The sequence below is a fragment of the Xiphophorus couchianus genome, chromosome 18 (genome assembly GCF_001444195.1).
Source record: "Xiphophorus couchianus chromosome 18, X_couchianus-1.0, whole genome shotgun sequence".
Classification (NCBI taxonomy): domain Eukaryota; kingdom Metazoa; phylum Chordata; class Actinopteri; order Cyprinodontiformes; family Poeciliidae; genus Xiphophorus; species Xiphophorus couchianus.
Window position 1 is genome coordinate 3918306 of NC_040245.1, and position 16388 is coordinate 3934693.

The 16388-nt window shown below is 35.9% G+C and overlaps 1 protein-coding gene and 1 long non-coding RNA gene across 2 annotated transcripts in view; one reads left to right on the top strand and one right to left on the bottom strand.

Annotated features, from left to right (window-relative positions):
• Positions 1-10563, bottom strand: part of LOC114133546 (uncharacterized) — a 19036-nt gene extending 8473 nt beyond the window's left edge. The window contains exons 1-2 of the long non-coding RNA XR_003593201.1: positions 10424-10563; positions 41-148 (exon numbers count right to left, since the gene is read on the bottom strand). This is a non-coding gene — a long non-coding RNA (uncharacterized LOC114133546). The remainder of the gene's footprint in view (positions 1-40; positions 149-10423) is intronic.
• A 3408-nt stretch (positions 10564-13971) lies between these two features.
• pak4 (p21 protein (Cdc42/Rac)-activated kinase 4) overlaps positions 13972-16388 on the top strand; it is a 44429-nt gene continuing 42012 nt past the window's right edge. The window contains exon 1 of the mRNA XM_027999476.1: positions 13972-14135. The gene's annotated coding sequence lies outside the window, so the exon portion shown is untranslated. The remainder of the gene's footprint in view (positions 14136-16388) is intronic.

A 16388-nucleotide genomic window follows, 5' to 3' on the forward strand; every position in this document is an offset into this window, starting at 1 on the left:
TTCGGCCCTCAGGGTGGAAAGTTTGGATACTGAGGTTTACCTTATCTTAGTGTTGCAGTTTGGCCGCCATCCAGCAGAGGGCGCCGCTCGTCATCTTGAAGCGATCCGTTGATACAAGATTAAAGATGGCGGCGGGGCCAGAACAGAACTGGAAAGAAAAACAGTTGAAACAGAATCCGGGTTGGGATGAAAGTTTTACTTTATGCGTCTCGTTTTGAAATATAAAGACTCGACAAGCTGATTAAGTTTCATTTTAACAGCGGCGTCGACTTCTCATTCAGAAATTACCAATGTGCTGCGAAGGTAAAGAGATATGACGACAGAAAAGCGGAGGGAATAAATCAGAAAATAAACAAGGCTGATATTTTTTAGAGCTTTTTTGAGCTAATGCACTTCTGGAAGCCAAGTTTCTCCCTTCAAGAGAAATTAAAGACTGTAATTCTGTGTGAATATGTCGGTGTTTATGAGGAATTAAAAGTTTAACTTATTTTTATATTCATCAACTTAAAAGTTTCTTATAAATATGTCTAAGTCTCATAATTTCAGAAAACCACAATTGTTTGTTTATTCAGCCAGTATTTTAAAATAATGTTAAATGTAATTATTATTTGTTTTAATTCAACATATTATGAAAAGTTTAGCCCTTTATGTTATAGAGAGAATCTGAAATCTTGATGCAAGAGAACACTCAAGTTTCTGAGAAAATTGCTGCTTGTTGATTAATCGTAAGTCGATCGATATGATCAATCAACTTTAGATTAACTCATCAATCGACCATTTGCATCCCTATGACCAAACAGTTTAGTTTCACCAGACTACAGGATGTCTCTAAAAAGTTACAATTCTGTAAAAAAGAAAATTAATTTAAAAAACATCTTATTTGCACATTTTGCTAGCCGATTAATATTGGTTAATATAAAAACTTAATCACCAGATCAGTTTTTCATATGTTGATGTTAGAAACATATTTAAGCTGCGCATTTCAAATTAAATAAGGAATTCTGTTAAAATGTTTGATTTATTTAAAATGAATTAAGTCATCTTATTAGCATTTTTAATGTGTTTCTAATATTGTACTGAAAAGCTGAAGTTGTTAAATTATTAATCTGATTAATCATCCAATTAATCATCAGAATAATCGACTTTGGCGTTGAATTAGCTGGAAAAGCTGCTTTTGTTCTAAATGTTTTCAACTTGTGACTCAATTTTTGTCTTCCGTAGAATTAAAAATTTGTTTAGAAACCGTTTTATAAGTTTTATGATTAATGAGGTACAACAGTTGCTTCTCTTATTAGGATCATTGCTGCTCCAAAATAGCAAATCTCTGATTTACTGACTTAAATAAATCGGTGCTTATACATTAAAATCAAAGATTTTTTTTGTTTGTTTGTTTTTTAACATTTCTGTTAATTTATTTAATAAATTTCGGAGCTCAGGGGGATGATTTGTCTGTTTCATGATTGAAAATCCTAGCTGCAGTTTTCCATACTGCAGAGTTTTTCCTTCCGGACCAGAACCAGAACCAGAACCTCTCTGATTCTGAAGGGGCTCGTCTCTGCTGCGGGACGTTTCTCTCAAACTGGAACCCAATCGCTGGATGTTGCGTCCTTTCAGCTCCTCCTCGACCCAAACGGCGTCAAGTCGAACAGAAACGCAAAAAACGAGGCAGGAAATGATGCCAGGTGCTTTTCAAAATAAAATCTTAAACATGATCAGGAATTCTTATTAAAAACGAGAATTAAAGTGTCAAACAATCTCTGTTTAAAGATACTTAAAGTTCAACTTTTCAATTTCAAAATAAAAGCCATAAAGTCTTTAAATGGCCCAATTTATTCACTAATGAAATATATGTCACTTATTTAGTCTTAGGTGGTTCATACATGGAGATGTATGTATTTGTATTAATGAATTTATTTACTTAATTTTTTTGCATTTTAAATTTAGTTCAATTTATTCTTGTACAGCAAAAACCTAAGTTTCTTTGCTGTTGAATTTTTCATGTTTTGTCATATTTTTAATGCTTTCTGTACAGTCATGTTCTATACTTTGTGTCAAATATGGTTGTTTTAAAGTACTTTAGAAAGTTTACACCGAAATTGACTTTTATGAGCTTTATATTATTGTATATTTCTGTTCTAATTAATTTTTTTATCTTAAAAATCTTGTAATTATATTTCCTTATATAAAAGCTTGATAGGAATGTTGTTGATTTCCTGAAGGTCGAATGTCAGAGCAGGAGCTTCTTAAAGAGACAGAGGCCCAATTTCAAGGAATTAAATTACAAAGTCAAATTTCTTCCAAGTCACAGCAGTTTCATAGCAACTGACGGTAACATAGCCAGTTGTTACCATCAGTTGTCACTACATGATGGTGCTATGATATGGTACCAGGTCCCTGAAATACATAATGCTGCCCTTTTAAAAACAATAATAGTGAATAAAATTATTTGCAGCTTATAAAAAATAAACACAATATGCAACTAAATGAAAATTCTAGAAAACCACATTTTGCATGTTAAAAAGTCCAATAAGAATACAAAAATAGAGGAAGACCCAGTTTGTTTTTTTTGCTTCTTTATGTCACATTTTTCATTTTCTTTCCAAAATTGCGCATTAAATTTCTGTAATCCCTATGGTTCTAAATTGGGCCATAAAGTTTTGTTTTTTTTTAAAAAAAAAACCTAAAGCTGAAAAAAAAGATCTGAAATGGAAAAAAACATTTACTTTTTAAAACTACTTTTCAAAAAGTAGTTTTGAACATTTTATTTTCAGTTTCACATATATTTTTAAGTTTTAAAACGTTTTCATCAGCTTCATATTTTTTCTGTTTAAAAATAATTTTTCAGTATCAAAACTTTTTTTTTAGTATAAACAAACTAATTCGCCCCAATTTAGCTCCATATAATAGTATTTGGTTTAAACGATACGTTTCAGTTGCGCGCATGTATTTTGAAAGCGCGCACCGGAAGCTCTTTGTGCGGCTCTCCGCAGCTTCACAGCGGTCCCATGCAGCTCATGCCTGGAAAGCATCAGTGAGTTCAGTTTGCCCGGTGCGCACAGAGGACTCTGCGGGGTCACGGAGCTGCAGCATCCCGCGGACCGAACCCGAACCTGCTTGCCCTGCGACCGGCACCAGAGCCTGAGGAAGACCCGTCCCGACTCAAATGAACAGACCACATCCATCTGAGGAGCAGATTCCAGCGCTGGTTCCGAGATGAAAGCGGTCGGCAGGCAGGTCGGGGTGTCCTCCGAGACGCCGAACGGAGACACGAAGCGGAGGCCGAGTTACCCCGGAGAGCTGCGGGCCAAGCACGCCAACATGTCGGCCAAGATCTGGGTGAAAGTGGCCATGGCCATCGCTTACTTCTTCAGCGTGTCCGTGGCCGCCTTCATCCTGGCCATCTACTACGCGTTCTTCTGGAAATCCAACTCTCCGCCCGGGAACAGCACCGAGGCGCCGAACCGCACCGAGTGCGTGCCGAGTTTCGGATGACTGCGCGGGACGCGGTAGACAGGTGAACGCACACACCTGACAGGCGGCTGCGGGGTGATGGAGAGGATTCTGCATGGATGGAGGAGCTTTTCTATTTTTATCCCCGAACCCTCTGGGTCTCACTCTGCCGGTCAAACAGACACAGAAATGTCGTTTTTGGATTTTTAGGAGTCCAGATGCTGCCCTTCGGTCAACCTTTAAGCCAGGGCCGGATTCAGTTTGTCCGAGCCTCTGGGCACCGAGGTGTCCAAAAGACCCCAGAAGTCCCTCCGGATGCAGGACGTGATTCCCAATAGAGATCCTTCAGAAAACGCCTGATTCGGTTTGATTAGGGAACAAAAATACGACATTTTCCGCTGCTGAGGTCACTGTGTCAAACAATCCAAACTAATTAAAAACAGTTCCTCTCCTCGCCTGTGGGGGCGTTGGAGGAAACGACATGAAGAAGACATTGAGCCTACTTTCCTTCTTCACAAAAATATAGACAAAAACGGAGTAGCGTCAGATTTTTGAATTTCTCTTTTGTTTTTGGTTTAAAAAAAACACAAGCTCTTTCTCCCACTGGCACGAGATCAATACGTTTGGTTTGATTGTATTTACCCAGAATGCCCTGCATTGTAGTCCGCTTCCTGCTTTTTGGAGCAGTTTCCATCTCATATGTGTTTTCCCACCTTATAGGTAACCAAAGTTTAAACACTGAGTCAAATCATCCAAACTAATTGAGAGACCTGTTCCCTTCCTCGCCTGTGGGGGCGCTGTACCAAGATCCACTGAAGGAAACGACACAAAAACCTCTGAAGAAGACACTGAGTGCAACTTCCGTTTCCGCAAAAATGTAAACAAAAATAAGAGTAGCATGAAATTTTAGACTTGGTTGGATTTACCCAGAATGCCCTGCGTTGTAGTCCGCTTCCTGCTTTTTGGAGCGGTCTGCATCTTAGATGTGTTTTTCCCACCCGATAGGGAACCAAATTTGCAACATTTGTTATATTTTTAGCTGGTGCGGTTCTCTTTCACACTGCACTGTTACCCCTCCTCGCCTCTGGGGGCGCTGCACCAATAACCGACACGAAAACATCTGAAGACGACACTGAAACCGACTTCCTTCTCCGCAAAAAATTTAAACAAAACTGTCAGATTTTAGCGGTTGTAGGATTTCTCTTTTGTAAAAAAACAAACAAACTACAAGCCATTTTTCCTGCTAGCACTACTTAGCAGGTTTGTTTTGGTTGTATTTACCCAGAATGCCCTGCGCAGAAGTCCACATCCTGCTTTTGGAGCGGTCTACAGTCCGCTTGGCGTTCATATATGCATTCAAACCACACCAGAGTTCACTTCAGCATAACCGAGACCGAGGTTTGTACATGGACCAGTGTTCGATTATTTTGGTTCAGTTATGCATTCACAACTGAGTAACTGTTTCTGGAACCGGAGTTTCTAGAAAAGCGGACCGGAGTTGGATCAAAGCGGATTGAACAGGGCTGGTGAGAATTCATCCTTTATCCCAAAAAGATTGGCGCTTAGCTGTCAAGCCAACAATGCAAACCGACATAGGCTTTAATTAGTCAAGCTAAGTGGGTCCCATTGTGAAGTTAAAACTCAAATCCATATGGGTCCCACAAAACACGTGATGGCTGGGATTAACTAGACTGAAAAAAAAGACTGGAGCTCCAACTTAAAAAAAAGAGTTAATTTGTTACATGTAATCAAATTAAGTTTGTCAGACTTACTTCATTTACGTTTGTTTAACATGACAACTTAAACTTCATATATTTACTTGGATAAACTTAATTTTTTAAGTTGGATCACTTGTTTTCTTTTTTTCAGTGTGGAACGTTTTAAAAACTTGCTGCTTTTTTAAATCTTTGTTGGACAGAAATGGACTCTAATGCCACATCATTTCCACTCCTTATGCTTACATATAGGTAGCATCTAAATTGTCTGGAGTGAAAAAACCCTTAAAAAATAAAAACAATCACGTTTTTCAGCTTTTTTTCTTCTGAAATATCTAAATATTCACATTCTCTGCAGCAGAATTGATTCCCTGCATGAACCACAAAGCGTCTTGTAATCCTTACAGAGGTTTTTTAAAAACACGCATTGTTGCTGCTCAGTAATCCACCTATGCTTTAACTCAGGTGTGTCCAAAATGTGGCCCGGGGGCCATTTGTGGCCTTTAGAACAATTCTGTGTGGCCCCTGACTGTTCAAGAATGCTACCCATTTGCCGCTTTAGTGGTAATATATAAAAAAAAATCATTTTTAGGAGAATTTAATTCCGTTATAATGGAAAGTGTTCAATTTAATTTCATAGTAAGTAGCTACAAATTTTTACTTGGGGGAGGGGGAGACTAGTGCACATTTATTTTAGTAATAAACTTGTTCTATTGAAGAAAGTTCTCATTTATGTTGCTGGAAATAGACTAAAAAGATTTTCTAGACCAAAATAAACCAAAATAAAAAATTCATCAAAGTTACACTGCAAAAACAAAATCTAGTAATTTTGGTCTAGCTTCTAGTGCAAATTACTTAGTACATTTAAAATAAGAGAAAACTATTTGTTTTTTGGGGGGGGGGGTTTCCCAAAATGAATAGTTATTCATTACATGTCAATAATTCATTAATCTTGATGAAAAACTACCAGTTCCAAATGATCAAATAGTCTGTCAATGGAACTAGAATTCGGTTGCTAGGTTACGGGCTGGGCTTGGTTGGGGTTGCTAGGTAACGGTGCAGCGTCCATTGTTAGCAAAATAAGAGGAATAACTTGCCATTGGAACTAGAAATTTTCCACCAATATTAAGGAATTGTTGAATTAAAACAAGTTAATATTTTTTGCTGAACAGTTACTTGTATGTTAGTTTTGTCGTATTTCAAGTGTCCTAAGATATGTGCATTAGAAACTGCTGGACCAAAATTACTTGGTAAGATTTTGTGTTTTTGCAGTGTAGGAAAATGTCCACGTTACATTAAGACAAAAAATGCTGCTACTTTGCTTCATTAAAATGTTGCAAAAGAACAAAATAATCGCAAAGTAATTATTTTGCGTTTCAAGTCGGAGAAACAATATGGCCCCCTGGGTATTTTCAACGTCGGGATTCTGGCCCATGTTGCAAAAAGTTTGGACACCCCTGCTTTAAGACCTTTTTAAGAGCGGAAAGCTGAAACTGAGACACTTTAAATCTGCCCAGGAGGAGAACCGCTCTGCATCTGTTGAACTCTACCCAGGAAGACAACAAACCCCTGCAACTTTTTACTAATATAAGAAAGAAACAACCTGATGGACTTCCCCTCCTGCAGCAGAACGGTTGCCTTCTTCCTTTTTCTTTGCACGTCAGGAAGCTGTTTTCATTCAGGTACCAGGAGGAGATGTAGCCTAAACCAAGTGGATGATTAACCTTTTTTTATTATTGTTTTTTAGCGCTGCTTTTGTTTAGCATCGCCTCTCAGAAATTAGCATAAATATTACAACGCAGTGTCACACTGATTCCGAGGACACCGTTTGTTCGCCTCACTTTATAATTTAGACTGCAGTCCTTAAATGTAACCAGACTGTTTTATTTACTGTTATATGATAAACTATGCATTTATTCCGGACTGCGTGTGTGTGTTGTTCTCACTGCGGTGGACAGATGAGGGGAAACAGACGAACTGCTGGCTGAAATATGGCAGAAGGGAAGCGGAGATGCAGACGTCACTTTTATTCTACTTTCAATCTGAGACGTTTCTAGTTTCAAAAGAATAACTTGATACGCATGTTTGAAGGTTTTACGTAAAGAAAGGATCTTTACTGGGTTCTAAAATTACCCAAATGTAACACTAAGTGTAAGATAAACACAGATTTTAAGGAAAAACACAAAGGAAACATGGAAAATGCACCTTTATTATGCAAATTTCACATTTTGTGCACTGCAAAAGCAAAATCTTAACGAGCAATTGTGTCTATTTTGTAGTGCAAATATCTTAGTATACTTGCAATGAGACAAAACTCACTAACAAGTTGCCAACTCCCTGTGGCAAAGCAGCTAGCATAGCATGTTGTGAATGCTAAAGCTAGTTAGCATAGCAGCAGATTAATGGTATAACCACAAGATATGGGAGCTTGTATAAAGCAAATAACTCCTTAATATTTTTAAAAGTTGTATTTCCACTGGCAGATGATAACATGATAAAAATGTCTTGTTACACATAAAATAATCTCCCAGTGGAACAAGCATTTTCTATCAATATTAAGGAATGATCAACACAAAACAAGCTCCTATATTTTGCTTAAAGGTTCATTTTAAGTTTGTTTTTTTTTTTTTACTTCAACTGTACTAAGATATTTGCATTAAAAACCAAAATTACTCAGTAAGATTGATTGTGTGTTTTTGCAGTGTAAGTGAAATAATCTGCCAGTGGAACCAGTAATTTCAGAATTTCTAATAATTAACATAAAATGTAGAGTAAATGTTGATTTCCCTGCATGCAGTGCTGCATTAGACCCCATTTGATTCTGTTGTTTTGCCATTTCCTTCAGTTGGAATCACAGAGGGGATAACAGGCCCAATAAAACCAGAGCGATGTGTTTCAGCCAGTCTCCTGTCACCGCTTGTCACGCCCGCTCTAAATCTCGTCATGTTTTGCTCCGGAGATTTTAACTTCATGCATTATTTGCTCCAGCTCAGCCGTAGCTGTGTGCAGCTGCCGGAAGGCGGCTGCGCCTCCTCCGATCAATAATTAAATCAGCAGCAGCTGAAGTTTTCAGCAGCGGTTCTGCAGCTGTGACCTGAAGACTGAGCCCTGGCATGACTCAGCAGATCTCCGAGCTTCAGACTGCAGCAGCAGCGACAAAAAAAAAAGAAAAAGAAAAGAAAACCCTCTGCTGCAGACTGCATCGCCCCAACCGCTCCAAGGGTTCACTGTTTGCTCCTTTTCTCTCCTGCAAACATCTGCAGCGCAAATGGAGCGACTTAGATAAAGTGCAGGCTCTGCATCATTCATTGATGCTGATTTTAATCTGCTGTTTAAATTAAGAGCTGCAAATGTTTTGGGGATTTGGTGCAAGGTTTGCTGGAGAAAGAAGGATTTTCTCTCTTTAAATCCTGCATATTGTTCAGCTGCAGTGCTAATAATTCACCAAAAATAAGCAACAATGAGCCTAAAAAATTTGTAAAAAGCAAAAGGGTTGTTTTGTTCTTCACAGGAAAGAAATGCACTACTAATAAACACAATTAATGCAGTAAAAAAAGCAGAAAATTTGATGTTTAAAACAATTTAATTAGAGCTGCAACTAACCATTATTTTAGTAATCAATTATTCTGACAATTAATCGATTAATCATAAATATTGGCACTTAATGAAGATTTTTGATGTAACCATTTAAACTTATTTTAAATATTAGAAAATGATTAAGAAAATGCAAATAAACAATTATTTCAGTATGTAAATACTTGATGATTTGCAGCAAGTAATCAATTTGCGTCTGCAGCTCATAAATACTAACACCAGCATGTGAAAAGCTTGACTTAACAGTGCAGGGCTGATCTACTGATTACTTACTGGATTAACTGATCAATAATTGGACAGTAAGTAGTGTTATGATTTGGACCAGGTGAAGTTAAACCTGGGTAGAATATATCTAAAGACCAAGAAGTTTTTTTAATATTAAATGTAAAATGTTTATATTTCTGTACAGCTTTGGGTTAATCACAACTCTGATTGTGTTGTTTTTTCAGCAAATAGACTTTTTTGAGTCTGTGTGTTCCAGTTAACGACTAATCGATTACTAAATTAGTTGTGTTATGTCAATGCTCAATTAATCATTAAGTCAGATAAATCGTTTCAGCCCTAAATTAAACTCAAAAGAAATAAACAACAAAGCTAAAAAAAAAAAATAATGTTTTGACCCGATTTAAATGAACAGTTTCTCCACAACTGCAAGAATTCTTTTTTTCTGGGATATTTTGTTACTGATCTGATACTAAGTCTGAACCGGAAGTGATCCGCGCCATCTTAGTAGGCAAGCATAGCAGAACTATGGCTTCCAGAACAACAAAAACAAAATATGCGAGCACTCTTGACCAACGTGCAGGAGAAAGATATATGAACAAAATGGCTGCTGTCGGGATCGACCAGTGTGACACGGAGAATGAAAACCGATACATTATTATTATACTATTATTTGTATGCAATTTTTTTCTGCATAAACAAAGTGCCAAAAAAAAATCATAATTTGAGAGCAAATAAAAACAAAATCTTTTTTTGAAGCAGAGTTGAGAAAATCTTCTTCAAAAAAGAAATAAACAAGAAAGTTACAGAAAATAATGTTTTTATCTGTTTTCAAAGAACCAATAGTTTCTCTACAACACAAAAACAAAATAAAGTTTAAAGATTGAATCTTAAACTGGTATGCCAACATCCATCTGATACTGATGCCAAATAGATATTGATGAGATCGATATTTTGGATAGACTCACCTTTTCAGCCTCCAGAACCACCTTATTTGAATTCTCTGCTGCTGGTACCTTTTCTTACAATTCCACTTTAAAAAATCCTGAACAAATAAGACATTTTTTTCCCCCACAATATTATTTATTCTAGATGCTAAAATTATTATTTATTTTCAATTTTCCAATAGGAAATATTTATTAAGAATGATTCTTTCATTTATTTCGGTGCAAAAAGTGACAGCTAGCATACCCTGTAGCGAATGCTAAGCTAGCTAGCATAGCCACCCATGTCAGCAGGATAAACGGTTTTTTGTTTCTCCGCCGTTAAGGTTCTTCTAACCGTTTTGTCCTGTTGAAATTCTCTCTCCTTTTCCTGTGACTGTACCTTGTGACCCGTTCGCTAACCGCCGTTTTGTTTTGTTTTTACACTAAACTTCACAGCCCGGCACTGATTGGTTCTCTGACTCAGAGGTGAAAGAGTTGAGAGCAGATTCGACTCACCTGAGGGACGCGACCAGGACGAACCTTTGCGTTTCAGGTGCAGAACATTTGAGCCTCAGCCTGCAGAATAAACAGCCGACGCGTGAATGAACAGCAGCTCAAGTGAAGACAACATGGACATATTAATAGGATTCAAAATAAAAAGCCTTAAAATGTGAGTTTTTTCTAACTTTTTACCCTCTCTTTGGTTTTATATTAAATAAAAACACATCCATTTAATGACTACTCGGAATCACCAATTTATTTTTTTAAAATTAATTAGTTTAACTGAAATTTGACCTATAAAGTGACAAAAATCCCTTCCTCCCCCATAAACGTGCCCCTCTTTTAACACGGTAAATGTTCATCATGCTTTTTTTGTTTTTGCAGATGAAATAATTTATGAACACATTCTTACAAAATCTCTAACTGCTTTGTTTATTTCCATTATATGCTTAATCTATTGTTGAACAGATAAAATTAGATTTTAAATTGATTTAGAAAATATATATTTTTTGGCTGCAAGTAATTTTGGTTAACCTCTTCACCAAAGTTTCTACCCAAGTGGGAAAAAGGTTTAAATCACGTTAATATCTTTACTTTTTTTCTGTAAATTCTTTAAATTCACATAGAGTAAGCAGGATGCAGTCTAAAAACGAGTTTAAATGGCACACGTAAACTTTATGTAAAATCAGGGAGCAAACTCAGCAAAAAAACATTTTCCACAAGACAAATGTTGCAAATGAGCTTTAAAGGTACACAACTAATTAGCACTTTCAGCTCTTTTGTGGTTTATTGATCTCAGTTTGCAAAGCGATGAGGAAAAAGTCAATGTTTCCGTGAGAAACTGAATGAGTTTCTGCTGCAGGACAAAGCGGCTCTTTAACCTGCTGTGTTACAGCAGAGGAGATTTAAAGAAGTTTTAAGAGAAAAATTTACATTAGTGTAGTTATTTCACTTTGTTAAAGGTAAATTGATGTCTTTAATGTGTTTTTATTGGGATTGAGACAAACACAGACACAAGTGCGGCTTGAATTTGAGGTGATTGTGTAATACTGCCTTCAAAAATAACTAGTAAATTGTAAAGCTTGAAACAGGATTTCCCAGACAGAAAACTTTTCTTGATGATTTTTAATGATTAAGCATTTATCTGACTGTATTATGCTGAGTTTTATTAAAATAATTTAAATTTTAAAATGTCACTTTCAGTTGAATTTAACATAATTTATGTATACATATAAATTGCTTCTTTATTATGTGTAAAAATGATTATATTTAAGGAAATTGAACTGAACTGAATTGAGAATAAATTGTTATATTTGTTCTCTGAAATATATTATTTTAGAACATTAATCTATATGGAAACTCTCATTAATATAATTTTTAGAAAATATTCTAAGAACATAAAAGGTCAGTTTGATGACACTCTAAAAGTCAGAACATTTTATTGTTTTTTATTTATTAATTAATGCGGCTGGGTTAAAATAACGGGACAGACAGTTGGTGCAATGCGAGGATTCGACCGCTAGAGGTCAGTGTTGGATATCTGACGCTGCCGCTATTTGTTTTCATTTGTTTGCTTCATTCTTTTCTTTTTTCCTCTCTTTCCCTCCGTTTTTTCATTTTTTTCTTTCTTCCTTTCTTATTTTCTTCTTAATTTCTATTTGTTTGTTTCTTTTCTTCTCTCTTTCTTTTATTTCTTTATTTAATGATGTATAAAGAAATCGCGGCAGATGAGATCTAAAGTGATTTTTAAAATTTAGATTTTTATTTTAAGAGACAAATTAGAAACATTTCTGTTTGATCTCATTAATAAGCACACTGTGTTTTTGGCTGTATTGTTTTGCTTTAGTCAGAGACAGACAGACACAGTGTCTCTGCCATCATCATCATCATCATCATCCTCCTCCTCATCATCTTCCTCCTCCAGCAGATTGAGCCAGAACAAACTTCCAGCCTAATCTCTGAAATTGAAACATGAACACGTTGTTCTGCTCCGCTCTGTTTTTAAAATGAATCATTCTGAGATTGTTCTTCCCTCGGTTACAAACTTTAAATAAATATTCAGTTCAGTTTTTCTTCTTCATCTCCATGTTTCACCTCGGCTGGTTTCCTATCAGCTCTGGACTCATTAAAATGTTTTTTTTGTTTCCAATCGGCTCCTGCAGCAGGAGAGCGGGCCAAAAGGAGGAGGCTGCTATTTTATCAGCAACATCTGTTTCTCTGTTGGTTCTGAATCAGTTTCCACACAATCATGACTCTTATTCAGCTGCTATAATAATAATTTTAAAAAAAACAGTTCTGAAGCCATGCAAAGTGTTGGACCAAATAAAGGAGAGGTAAATTTCCCCCAAAACAATTCAGAAATTTTAAGATTAATCTGAAAATGTTTCTAGGAACAACTTGGAAATTTCTGCATTTCAAAAGTTTAAATTTGTGAGAAAAATCTCAGATAATCTCAGAAATTTTCTAGAAAAAGTTGGAGATTTTTGAGCTACAAAAGTCAAAAAATTTCCAAGAAAAAAAATCTGAAATTTTGGACTTGATCTCAAATACTTTATAGAAAAATCAAGGAAATATATGAGTTTCAGAAATCAAAAATTTGGTTTGAAAAAACACATTTTATATTTTGAGTTTAGTGTCAGAAATTTTATAGTAAACACAGAAAAATCTGAGCTTGAAAAGAAGAACATTTGTGAGGAAAAAAAATGAATGAATGAATGAATTCAATAATTAATTCATCTCAGAAATTTTCTCACAAAACTTCTGAGTTTCAAAAGTCAAAAGTTTTCTAGAATAAACTCAGAAATGTTGAGGTTAATCTTAGAAATTTTTTAGAAAGAAACAAGGTAAATTCTGGGTTAGAAAAGTCTAAAATTTGAGACGAAAACTCAGAAATTTTTAGGTTAATAGATTTGCTGGAAAAAAATCTGAGTTTCAAAAGTTGAACATTTGTGAGAAAAATCTCTGGAATTTTTAGATTAATCTCAGAAATTTTCTAGAAAAAAAGGAAGTTTTTGAGCTCAAAAAGTAAAAAAAAAAAACAAACACTTTGGGTTTTATTTTTTTAGAAAAAACCTTTTTTTTTAGCTTAATTTCAGAAATTTATCAGAAAAATATCAAAGTCTAACCGTTTCGAGCCACAGATTCTAAAGTTGGGGACAGTGAAACTGTCATAGGAAAAACTAAATAGACAAACAACAAAAAATATATGGATATTAGCAGCTTAGTGGTGTGTAACAAGTAAATAAACATTATATTACATAAAGTAAACAGGAAACTCAAGATGTAGCCTGTCTGCTTCGGCTTTGTTTGTTGTAATTATGTCAGACAAATGAACACACACACACACACACACACACACATTTTTTTGGTGGTTTGACCTTTATGATCAAAACAAATGATGATTTCATATAAATCACAACAATATAACTCATCAAAATAAACCTTCACAAGCGAATCAATACGTTAGAGATGAAAAGGTTAAGACGACACCAACTGCATGAATATTCAGGCAGGACTGACCGACGCTCCTCCGTTTCCATGGTGACGCTCGGCCCCAGTTTCCCGGATGTACTCTTTTCCCTGTTCAACATGGCGCTGGGAAAGTAAGAGACTTCTGCTAATGTCAGACAGTTTTCCCAAACTTATCCCGCTCATGCTCCACTAGGCCCGGGAAAGTTTACAGAGTCCCCTCCGAGGCAGCGGAAAGAGTTTCTCCGTGTCTTTCTGGGTGAGTAAGCGGCTTCGGGTTTAATAAAAGTATTTAAAGGTTATTTTGCTGCTCCGCTCCGCGTTCAGGAGCTAACAGGAGCTAACGTTAGCCGCTCTCAGTGCTCTCCAGGCTGCCTCCGAGGAAAGCAGAGCAGCCTCTTCTCTCTGATTTAATGAAAACTCGCTCACAGCTTGATGGGAAGTTTACAGTTTGATATTAATGACCTTCGCTAAACGTCTTAAATTGCTTATGAATGTAACTCCAGCAGATATGACCGCTTATTCTGGTTTTAGGATCCGTTTCTACATTACTGTAACGTCGCTGCGCTGCTCGTCCAGAGTTACGATGGATTTGGTAAAATGTAAATTATTTTTGCCCGTATTAGATTTCTGACAGGCTCATCAGTCATTTAAAAGTTTAACAATTTGCTAAACTTTTGTTTCCTCTTACACGATGTTCACGGTGTATTTTTATGCAAGGATTACGAGATTTAAAGCGATTGCCCAAAGGCGTGTTTTTTTGTACTAACAAAAACACAATGACGAGAAAAACAGCTGAGTACTGAAGCACTGTTTTCAACTAAAGGATTAAAAATAATACGATTTTAAAAACCATGTTGAAAAAACACCAAACTACTTCTGCTCTGTCAGTATTTAGGTCGATGACATCACAATAGGTACAACAATTGAGCTGTGATTCCTGGATCTCAATTTGTTTTTGTTTTAACAAGTTTTAACTTTTCTGAATTTTAAAGTTGTTTTAAAGAAAATAATTTACAAACACCAGAGCATTGTTTGTTTTTATGTTACAATTTCGTCCATTTTATAGGAAACATAACCTATATTTATTGAGAATAAATTTTATAAATTAGAGATTATACTTTTTTTTTTTTTTTTACAACACTAAAGGCATTAGAGGTGCTTCATTATGCAGAAAGAAAGGAATTTTTTTTCATACTTGCTGCTGTAATGGCAATTTAGTTGGATATTGCAGTGATGACAGCAGTTCCAATAAGTCTTTCTTTAGCATTTTAACTTGTGAAACTATTTAACTCCAGTAAAAAGTGAATTGATTGTTTTGGTTTTCTTATTTTTACAACAAGGCTGACATTTTCATTCCATTTAAGATGGTTGAGCAATGGTTGAAAATTTAATAATGTTCAATCATTGTTTACATCCAGATTTACTACATTTGGCTTCGTCTTGTTCAGAATTATGATCCATGTCTCATGTCAATGACGTAAAAGTCGGATAAAACGTAACATAACTGTTTCAGGCTGCGGACACTTTGAAAACAATCGGATACTGATTGTAATTGGACCATTCAGGTTGCTGTGAAAAAGCCAGAAATTCCTCAGATTTTGGAAAAGAATGTCGGGTTTGGATTGCATTTGTCTGCTGTGTGAACGTAGCCGTTGATTGTTGGGGAAAATTCTTAGCTATTACACGGAATTTACAACTTCAACGATATTGCATGTGTTGCTGTGAATTCAAAGTTACACTGATTTGTGTCAATGCTTCACTAGTCTGCTGCACAGCTGACTAGCATTTTCTTGTGTTAATCTGAACCGGAGTAGAATGGAGCGTTGTGGGGGTTAGAACAGAGCATTCCGGGTTTAAAACAGAGAATCGTGTTCTTTCGACATACCAAATCTTGTTACTGGACTGTTGGCGTACGTGAAGCTAATACTTAAATGTAAATTGTTCGCTTATGTCGACTGAGAGATTAGCTCCTTTAATGACCTTTTAAGTTGCTCTCAAACATTAGTAGCTGCATTTCAGTTGACTATATAATTGGAAAATCTTATATTTCGAAAATAAATTTGCTTAATGGAGTAATGGCAATTTTGAAAACATTTCTTGTCAAAAAAATATTTTGGTGCGATTTTTTTTGATTGAATCAAAATTGGTTTATTTTGCAAAACTGCAATTGAAACACTTTTTTTCGCATCACACGAGTCACATGATCAACAACAGGATGTTACTACTGCCAGAAACCACAAAGAAGACAACAGGAAGTGGTAGGAGGCGCAGCCTGTTTTTAATAACTTATTGCTTGTTCACGATTAAAATCACGTGATTTTCATCGAGTTTCTTTTGCGCACACTTGCAATGAAAAAAAGCATTAACTTGTAGCGTTCCTCTGTTGTTTTAGTGTTTTTTTGTTCTGGATCAACTACAGAATCTTTTCTGCTCTGTGTTCATGTTGAGCCTGTGATCGTTTATGAATGCGGTGAGTGGAGGGAGTTCAGTAAAGTTGTCCGTTTGGTGC